The sequence below is a fragment of the Lactuca virosa genome, chromosome 6 (assembly GCF_052849685.1).
Source record: "Lactuca virosa cultivar CGN04683 chromosome 6, Lactuca_virosa_CGN04683_v6, whole genome shotgun sequence".
In the NCBI taxonomy this organism is placed as follows: domain Eukaryota; kingdom Viridiplantae; phylum Streptophyta; class Magnoliopsida; order Asterales; family Asteraceae; genus Lactuca; species Lactuca virosa.
In genome coordinates this window covers 28,073,117-28,084,316 of record NC_136431.1, presented here as the reverse complement: position 1 = coordinate 28,084,316, position 11,200 = coordinate 28,073,117, and the positions used below count along the sequence as shown (strand labels likewise).

At 39.4% G+C, this 11,200-nt stretch overlaps 1 non-coding gene across 1 annotated transcript; it reads left to right on the top strand.

Annotated features, from left to right (window-relative positions):
• Positions 1–1,128: 1,128 nt before the first annotated feature.
• Positions 1,129–1,235, top strand: LOC145123017 (small nucleolar RNA R71). Its single transcript, XR_013714897.1, has one exon. It is a non-coding gene; the product is annotated as a small nucleolar RNA R71 (small nucleolar RNA).
• Positions 1,236–11,200: the final 9,965 nt, after the last annotated feature.

Here is an 11,200-nt window from a genome sequence, read left to right as displayed (position 1 = left end):
TGCATATTTAGGCGTTTGAAGTATCGTTTCAACAAATGGAATGTTCACTTGGAGGGCCCTTACATGCTCCATAAATTTTCTATACCCTTGGATCTGCTCATTAGGTATGGCTCGGCTTGGAAATGGCAAGGGAGGCCGGTAAGGTTTCAAAAGACAGCTGGTTTTATCAAGAGGTCGTGGACTCGTCGAGTCCTTGTATGGGACTCGGCGAGTCGAGTCGGGTTCTGCCAACTTCGATTTTTCTGCCTCTTCTGCTTGCACCTTTTTAGCATCCTTCTGGATAGGGGTCAGAGGAACAAAACTTTTCTCAGAATCAGTTGTAATAGCATTTATATGTGCCATTCTTGGATTCTTTTCGGTATTGCTTGGAAGTTCACCCGGTGCTCTATGATTGATTTGTTGTGCAAGCTGACCTAGCTGCTTCTCAATGTTATGAATGGAAGCTTGCTGATTCCTAAGCATAGCTTGTTGATCTATCATCATAGTTTGATGCTCTCTAATCATGCCTTGTTGCTCCCTTAACATATTTCGTTGTTCTTTTATTGCATCATCGGTATCATTGTGTCTCTTTTCGGATGCAGCTGCAAATCTCGTGAGCATGTCTTTAAAATCTGATTTCTTTTCTTGCACCGGTTCCTCCTTTTGATAAAAGCCTCTATCTTTTTGTTTTTACTTTTCCTCCTTTGCCTTTTTGTACTCATCATACAGGAGCCATTCCTTCTTGGGTTTTCGCCAATTGTCATCGTACCTATCACCACTTGAATAGCATACTTGTACTTTCTGGTTCCCGTTCTTGTCAAGGTCACAATCTTTAGTAAGGTGAGGCCCTCTACAATTTTCACATCCCACTCTAATGGCATGGATGGATTGGTCCATCTTAGTCATTCTTCGATCCATGTTTTCCAATTTTGCCATCATTGCTGCCATATCATCAGTAATAGAATTCACCACCCCCGGCTTAGTTCATTCCTTGGGTTATGATATTCTCTAGAGTGTTTAGAGAATTCTTCAATTAGTTGCTTTATCACTGGGGGTGCTTTCTTCGTGAGCGGTCCTTGCGAGTCAAGAAGTTGCCTTGTGGTCACATTTACTCCATCATAGAAAATGGAGACTTCTTGTTGGCTATTAAGATCATGATGTGGGCAATTCCTTAGTAAACCTTTGTATCTCTCCCACGCCTCGTATAAGGACTCTCCAGCTTGTTGCTCAAAGTTTGCTATGGCTTTCTTCAACTTAGCTATATTTGAGGGAGGGCAAAATTGATCAATGAATTCTTCCTTCATCTTGGCCCAGGTGGTGATGGATCCTGGGGGAAGTGATTTGAGCCAATCTTTCGCAGCTCCCTTAAACGTGACTGGTAGCATACGAAGCGGAACGGTATCGCGACCCACATTTGTAACATTGAAGTAGTCGGAAATGTCGTTGACCTCGTCTAAGTGCTTGTATGCGTACTCGTGATCTTTCCCGTAGAATGGGATCTCCTTAAGTTGAGCTAGTATGTGGCCTTTGAGTTCAAAGGTGGCAGTCGCGGGAAGTGCGGGTTGCACAAGTCCCGGTCCGGTATCGTCACGTATCCTTTTCTTCCATTCTTCCATGGGAACTTCATCGATGTTAGCCATGTTGTCAGCTAGTTCGCCCTCTATGTCGCTTCCTTCTTCGTATTCTGAATTGTACTCGTACTCTAATTCGGTTTCTTTATGGAATGTATCGTCTCCAAGATTTCCAAGGTTGTTTCCTTCGCTCTTTTGACTGCTAGACTCACCTGCTTTTTTGTTCTTTTTCTTCCCAAAGACTGGTTTGAGGTCCTTGAACGGCGATTTCTTTGGCGGGTTAGTGTCTTCAAGTACTTTGTCTTTGTTTTTCCTAAGTGCGGATTCTGGGTCTTCAAGTGGAGGAACCAAAGGTGTACCTCCTCCTCTGGTCATATAATACCTGAAACCAAAACAAGAAAAACGCGTAAAAAGAACAAAAATAAAATAAAAACGAAATTACTGTTTGAGCGATGGACTCGTCGAGACTGTTCGTAGGGACTCGGCGAGTTCACTGCTTAAACAGAAAAAAATTTTAAACAGAAATTCCTAAAAGCTAGAAAATGAAAATTGATCCTAATTCTGAATCTACTTAAAACAGTAACTTTGTGCAAGAAAGATCTCACACAAAGGATCGATAACACTAGTAATCAAATTAAATTTTAGAACCGTTCCCCGGCAACGGCGGCAAAAAGTTGATGTGTGTAAAACCAACTAGTTTTAATCCTACTTTTTAAATATAAATTTAACACACAAAAGGCAGTGTACCTGTCAATTGGTGGTATAATTAAGCAAGCAGGGTATCGAACACAGGGAACGACATATTAAACTAACTACTAGAATTATGTAAAAAGAAAATAATAAAAGGAAGGGTTTTCTCTAGTTTTGCAAGACTAGAAACTTAAACAATTAACAAAACTTAAACTACCAACTAAGCAAGCAAAGATCAACTAAATTCAATAATAAAGAAGACTTCCGTTTAGGGTTGAATCCTTTATTCATATGGTTGATTTTATGGCAACTGCAATGGATTAACTTTTCATTGGCTACCGATTAGTGTGATTAGGTTCGTGTTCGCTATTTCTAATCCTTAGAAAGCAAATCAATTCAAACAGTGGACAGTTGGTTAAATTAACAGGTTTTCTAGTTTATTGATTCGGGTTAAGTAAGACTTGTAGTGGTTAATTAAATTGGTCGTTCAATTAACCTCTTGCTGATGGTTCGTCACACAAGCTCACACATTAACTTACCTATTCTCTATTAACCCTAGTTTCACGTTCGCTATTCCTAGGCATATAACAATGTTTTCACATAAATCATATGAGATTAGCAATTAAGAGATGGTCATGCCACTTAATATACTCGTTAATAAACAGAAGAATAGTTATAATTAACACATCAGGTTCTTTAACAAGCTTAACAAAACATTATCACCAAATTAAAGTAATCCAACCATAAAATCACACCATAATCATAAAGTCATCTATCCTAAACAGAAGATAATAGTTTTAGCTCACGATTACAGTAAAACTAAGATCAAAAACGAAATCAAGTAGCTCAAACATAGTTCAATTTAAAGAATAAGTAAGAATGGCCTTGAATTTTCCTTGATTCTTCTCAAAATTGGATCTAGGGTTGATTCTCTGACTTCCAGCACCTTAGCAGGTCTTCTATTCGCAGCTTTCCTCCAAGGGTTTTTTTCCCAAAAGTTATCGTATCGATCTGAAAGGACCTTTTTATAGATTAGAGGTGACTCGTCGAGTCCAGGGACTGACTCGTTGAGTCCCTCATTAAATCCCCGTGTACGGTAAGGCAAGGACTCTTCTGCTTCGAGAATGTTTTTGGGAACTCGTCGAGTCAAGGATCAACTCGCCGAGTCCTTCGTGGTTTTTGGCTCTTTTCTTCTTTCTTTGATTCCCGAGCTCCCGTTAGCTTCTCCTGCTTCCTTTTGCTTCCGAGCACTTCTTTTGAACTGAAAATATAATTTAAACATGATTAAGTATCTTTTGTTCCATAACTGAAATAAATTAGCCAAAAAGTATTAATATTCTATACAAAAGATATGACTAAATATGCATATATCACCGTCCCATATCGTCCGTCTGGTAATTACCAAGCTAGAGGTGAAGGGTTCTGAACCTCACTAAAAATAATAATGGGACAATGAGCTCTGATGTGATCCTCCTGACTGCGATGGAAACAAACTCATGAACTCCTCTTGCAATCCCTACGAAAATGAGCATAACCGCCACATCTGTGACATACAACTGGTCGACACCTTCCATCATGAAACTTTCCGCACTTACCACATTCATATCTCCTCCTCTAATCTGATCTTGAACTCGGGTCAACGGACTTGAACCGCTTGGCCGCCGGCCGATACTGTCCTGAAGCTGCCCTCTCCTCCTTTCTCTGGGTCTCCAACTTAATTTCCCTTTTCCTCGCGCTTGCTGCATTCGGTCAAGGTCTAGTACTACTGAGTAGACACAAAATCTCGAATCTCCATCTTGATCATACTTAAGTATTGCGACATCTGCACCTGCTCTGAAGTGGCATACTCAGGGCAGAAAAGAGCTCACTCCATAAACATCTTGGTGATCTCCGTCACATACTCAGTCGGCTTGAGCGATAGGTACTCATGTTCCAGTCACTCTCTCTCCACAAGGGGTACGTACTCACTGCATAATATATCAAGAAACTGCTCCCAAGTCACTACGGCTTGCTCTGCTTGCCAAAAGCTCCAGGTCACAAACTTCCACCAATCCTTCGCACCCAAAAGAAGAAGATTAAGCGCAAATTTCACCTTCTGGTCCTTTGAACACGAACACGTGAAGAAGCATCCCTCTATATTAGAAATCCATTCAAAGTGATGATAGAGTCTCTATCTCCTCTAAAATCCGGAGGCTTTGTATCACTGAACTCCCGGTACTACATCGCCCCGCCTCTCTGAGACTTTACAATGGCGATGGGTGTTGTGGTTTTGACAACAGCTATCTGCGAGATGGAGGCACGGCGTCTGTCAAAATCCACGATCAAAACAGTCTTGACCGACCCAAACAACTCCAGAATCACCTCCCTAATCTCCTCGGCCACTCCGGCAGCAATGATCCCGTAGATCTCTTCCTCACTCAGACCTTCTCTCCCAGTGCTACCACCACCTGATCCTGAACCTCTAATAACCGCCATACTGAAAATATACCATGAAAATATCAAACATCAAAACACAATGCTCAACACACCAGGCCACACACCTATTAGTTCCTTAGTAGCCTTGAGGTTCCTCCTGAATCTCATACCGATCCTATGCTTCCAGTAGTACGAGCCCATACTACCTTCCACGTCTATCAGTAATTGACTCAGAATTCATCCCAAGGTCCTAAGTTACTGTACTAGACCACTCCTAGGTGTGCTAACACCTACTTACTCCTACGAGCTACAACTAACTTCCAAGGTACTCCTCCTAGGATGATCCTCACTCCCATATTGTTGGTTGCTTCTGTGCATGCTTATTGTACATAATATGGGGTTAGATAGACTGTCAAATAATTGACTCTACCCTAAGTCCACAACCAAACAAGGAACATGAAATAAGGTTAAGTCAATCATTCCAAGGCTATTTAATCCTGACCATATATAACTAAACAACATACTCGTAGTAATCACACAATAAAGTAGCATATAACAAGCAACTCCTTATACCATAAGGTATCACAGAAATCAGGCATACAATGCAACAGTCCCGAAAAGAACCTTAGCTTATCCACTAGCATGCTTTTCTAACAATTCACATATCAACAAATTCAATCAGCACAAATAACAAGTATGCGTATTTTAGGAACCACTCTCCTATTTGGGCTATGGCTAACCATACACACTGCATCTTCTGGTAAAACCAAAGCTAAGTCAAGGTCCACGTTCCCGATCCCAAGCCAACTATAAAACAAGAACATGACAAGAGAATGAACCTATGTTCCTAACTCAAGCCTTTCATTATAAATTATTTTTCAAAAATGCTTTGGGAAAATTCTCGGATCCTAGTTTGAGTCTGGATTCACACAAGTGTTCCTCCAATTCAATCAAACCAGAGCTCTGATACCAACTTGTAACGTCCCATTTTCACAACCATAATTTTTCATTTTTATTAAAGTAAAACTCTATATCATAAAACCCATATTAAGAAAACCATTTGTTCCAGATTACATTTGTAAAATCAGAGTAATATTATTGTTGGATAAGGTGTCTAAGTCCATAACTATTTCTGGTATGTACTTGACCCGACCCGGCATGGTCCATTTGGGTTGCATGGCACCATGCAATTGGATAAACTAAAATGAGAGAAATAACACTTATGGTTTATTAATATATTATAAGTTCTAATATATTAATAATATTATTTAATTAGTTTGATCAAGAATTAATTTAGAATTAATTAAGTGATCAAAAGATAACTAATTAAATATATGGGTAGATTATGTAAATCTTCCATATCTTATATAGTGGGCTAAGAGGCTCCATGGATTATCAAGTTGGGTTCCACCCATAGGATGCTCCATGGATGCTCAATGGGAGTTACAAACCCATGGGTCATGGAAATGAAGAGTCATGACACATTAGGGTTTACATGGTGTAACCCTAGATATGTCAACACTATATAAGAAACTCATTCTCCACCAAAATTGGCTACACATAAGAAACAAGAGGGCTAGGCCGATTTTAGAAGTGTGTATTCTCTCTAAAGTCATTCCAAAAGCATTTGGTGTTGTGTGAAGCATTTGAGGCATCACACTTGGGGTGCTAGGCTCACAAGGTTTCAAGGATCATAAGCAACAACAAGGTAAGTTATTCTATCTTTCATGCAAGTTAAAATTTATTCCCCATGTATGCTAGATAGGAATATAACCTTAGAATTCAACTTTGCATGATAATTAGACAAACATAGATCCAAGGTTATTAGGGTTGCATGTACACTTAGGAAGTGTTAGAATGCTCAAAACCCATCAGTGGTATCAGAGCCTAGGTTTGTTTGTTGTTTTTTTTTTATGTGCAAACAGCTTGAAAAAAAATCGTTTTTCTGTTTTCTGCTCGTATGAAAGTTTGCACATTTGTTGCTGGAAATGGACTAGAAACATTACCCTAAACTGTTTTGATGTTTTAAAGCTTGTTTTAGATGGTGTAATGTTTATGCTAATCCATTTACAATGGAAATTATTAAAATTACAAGTTTTTTTTTAAGTGTAATTTTTAATTCTTGAAAGTGTTCATATTCATGTTCTTGAACTTATGAAGATTAGATGATCATAGGAATTGTTTGTAACCTTCATGGTAGTTTAATTCATGATCATAATGTGTTTTAATGGAGTCCATAACTTGTCCTCAAGTTATGGAAAACCAAAAGTCTCACTTTTATTAATGCCATTAAAAGAACACAAGAGTTATAAAAATGAAGAGTCTTCATTTTTATTACTCAAGTAATTCATAAGTTATAAGAAATGAAAAGTTTTGGAAGTTTACAAAACTTGCCCTCAAGTTTTGGAACATGTAAAGTCTTGATTAAAACTTTAGTTCCAACCCTTAGAATTTTAAAAGTTAAAATTCAACCCTTATACTTTATAATATTATAAGTTACTAATATATATATATATATATATATATATATATATATATATATATATATATATATATATATATATATATATATATATATATATATATATGTATAACAACAAGTCGTCTTACCGCTAGTACGCCTCATTCACGAAGCCGGTCTATAAGGGGGGTATAAGGTTGTTGCCTATAAAATGGCAACTTAATGGGTGTCCACTCTCACCCACCGCTTCCTTGATTGGTGGAGGGTCGTTAGCCGAACGGGTAAGACAAGGACTTATAAATTCTCATTAAAAGTATGATGAATATTATAAAGTAACTAAATGCTTTTATTAAATTCCCAATCTTAGTTACTTTAGGAAAATGTGAATAAGGTGCTAATCCATGAAACTACACTTTACACTTTGTTTAAGTCGTTGGTGGAGCGTGTGTGGTTAACCAGCACACTAACTTGGACTTAACAAGGTAGGTAAAGGGTGACTTAAGGTTTACCATAGCATCGGTGGAGCATGTGTGGTTTACCGGCACATCGATTGAGTGATAAACCTTGAGGGTACCAAGTGATTTGCATGGTTACTTCACACCTCGTTTTGTGATCCTCGGTATCCCAGTCACAAAACTTGGAGGGTACACTCGAGATTGAAACATGCCTTTGAAAAGTTCATTGAATCTCAAAAGAATCTAGGAATTTCTAAGAACCAATTAAAAACCTAATATTTATATTTCGTTTTTCATGGTGGAAATTGGTGAATCGTCATTCACCTACCTTTCAAATATGTTATAGCTTGGATTACGGCATACCTCTTCTAAGTTATAATATATTGTGATTGGATCCTAGCCTTAATATTACATTTGGGTGTTTTATTAAGGACTCTCTTAATATCTAAACTAATCTTGTTCTCTTCTTTTAGATGTCTTCAAACAATGCTGCTTCTGGCTCTAATCCTAATGGCTCCTTTACCCTTATGAACTTGTGTGGGAAAGTCACTTTTGATGGATCCAACTTCAATGAATGGATCAGAAACATCAGGATGATTACCCGCTATGAGGACAAAGAATATATCCTTGACAAGGAGCTTAAGGAGATTGATGAGACTACTGCAACTCCCCAGGAGATCGCTGACTTCCGGGCACATGAAAGGGATGCTACAAAAGTGGCATGCATCATGTTGGCCACCATGACAGCGGAACTCCAAAAGTCCTATGAGGACTTCTACCCTTTTGAAATGCACCAAGATCTGATGGAAAGATACCATCAGAGTGCACGACAAGAGAGGTATGAAATCATATGCTCTATCATAACAACCATGATGAAGGACGGGGAATCCGTCACGAGCCACATGCAGAAAATGCAAAGGTATGTGGATCGGTTGCTGAAGCTTAATGTGAACTTCCATGAGGAGCTTGCAATAGATATCATTTTGCACTCCTCACCATCGTGCTATGATCAATTCCGCATGACATATCACATGAATAAGGAAGAGGTCACACTCAGCAAACTTCAGGGACTCCTCAAGACCGCAGAAACAGGTCTTAAGGGTAAGTCGGTTGTTAACACTCCTACTCCAAACTCCGCCCCGGTTTTGGAAATCGGGAAAGGTAGAGGGAAGAAGAGGAAGAGCTCTTCGAAGGGTACCAAGGCTAGGACCCTTGATGGCTCTTCTTCAAGTGGAACCAAGAAAGGTTTCGTCACTCCTTCTTCTGACCCAAAAGAGGCTGAATGCTTCTATTGCCATGAAAAGTCACATTGGAAGCGGAACTGCCCAAAATACCAGCAAGATGTGAAGGATGGGAAAGTTAAACCCAACCATGCAGGTACTTACACTATCTTATCTAATAACTCACCCCATTCTAACTCTTGGGTCCTTGATACCGGTTGTGGTATTCATATCTATTCTGATTTGTAGGGACTAAGAAGAAGTGAGAATGTGGAGCATGGAAGAATAAACTTAATCATGGGGAATAGGAAAGCTTTACCTGTCACCAAGATTAGAGTTTATACTTTATTGCTAAGTAGTGGGTTTAGTTTAGATTTGAATAAGTGTTGTTATTCACCAGAAATGGCAAGAAACATTATTTCCTTTCATGCATTGTATAAATAAGGTTTCACCTTTTCATTTGATAATGAAGTTGGTTCGATTAATGCTTTCTTTAATAATGTTCTTTATTTTAAAGCATTACCTTGTGATGACGTGTATGAAACTGTATCTGTGGTTGATAACTTAGGAAATAATGTATTGTGTATTGATTCTGTTAATAATAATAACTTGGATAAAGCATCATTATGGCATTGTCGTCTTGGACATATAAGCAAGAAACGCATAGGCCAACTCCAAAAGGATGGAGTATTGGAGTCATTTGACCTAAAGTCAGATGATAGTTGCGAATCATGCTTACTTGGAAAAATAACAAAGTCACCCTTCACAGGTTCTTGTGAGAGGGGTGAAGGTTTGTTGGATCTTATACACACAGATGTGTGTGGGCCCTTCAAACATGCCACAAGGGATGCTAATCGTTATTATTTGACTTTTACTGATGATTACAGTAGATATGGATATGTCTACTTAATCAAGCATAAGTCAGAGACTTTTGAGAGGTTTAAAGAGTTTAAACAGGAAGTCGAGAATCAATTGGGAAGGAACATTAAGATGCTTCGATCCGATCGAGGTGGTGAGTATCTTAGTTTAGAGTTCCTCGACTATCTTAGGGAATGTGGGATTGTCTCACAATTGACACCTCCCAGGACACCGCAGTTGAATGGTGTAGCTGAGAGGCGTAATCGAACCTTGTTGGATATGGTTCGTTCCATGATGAGTCGAGCTTTGCTACCAATATCATTTTGGGGGTATGCCTTAGAGACTGCCGCCCATATCCTTAATCTAGTTCCCACAAAGAAAGTTGCCAAAACTCCTCATGAGATGTGGACTGGTAAAGTACCCAAACTAGACCACATTAAGATTTGGGGTTGCGAGGCTTTCGTGAGACGCGAGACTCATGATAAGCTCGAACCTCGAAGTGAGAGGTGTATTTTCATCGGCTACCCATAGAAATCCTTTGGTTACCTCTTCTACAGACCTAGTGAGAATGTGGTCTTTGTTGCTAGGAGGGCTTTCTTTCGAGAGAGAGAGTTCATAAGCCAAAGAGACAGTGGGAGGCAAGTTGACCTTGAAGAAATTCAAGAGTCAAGTGGTGAAGGAACTTCAAACCCTAGCACTCAACTTGAGGAGGAAACTTCTGTTGAGCCAATTGACAACTCTGTACCTCTGAGGCGTTCCACAAGGGTTAGGTATGCACCTGAGCATTACTATGGATTCCATATTACTGCGGAAGGTGATACACTTATCAGTGATGAGACGCTGATAGGTCTGGATGAACCTAACAGTTACGCGGAAGCCATGGCAGGCCCTGAGTCAGCCAAGTGGAAAGAGGCAATGGACAGCGAGATACAGTCCATGTATGACAATCAAGTTTGGAACTTGGTTGAGAATGTACCAGGTCGTAAGACTGTAGGGTGCAAATGGATCTTCAAGAAGAAGACCGACATGGATGGTAATGTACACACTTATAAGGCACGACTGGTTGCAAAGGGTTTCTCACAAACTCCGGGAGTTGATTATGATGAGACCTTTTCTCCAGTGGCCAAGATTAAGTCTATTAGGGTTCTGTTAGCCATAGCCGCATTTCATGACTATGAAATATGGCAAATGGATGTCAAAACCGCTTTCCTTAATGGAAAGTTGGCTGAGGATGTTTACATGAGTCAGCCAGAGGGTTTTGTCAACACAGAGTACCCTAATAGAGTGTGTAAGCTTGAGAAATCCATTTATGGGTTAAAGCAAGCACCTCGCAGATGGAATCTTTGCTTTGATGAGAAAGTCAAGGAATTTGGCTTTTCTAGGAGTGAAGATGAATCTTGTGTATATGTCAAGGCTAGTGGGAGTATAGTTAGCTTTTTGGTATTGTATGTGGATGACATACTACTCATAGGAAATGACATCCCAACTCTGCAGGAAGTTAAGTCCTGGCTTGGGAAGTGTTTCTCTATGAAGGACCTAGGAGAAGCTGCC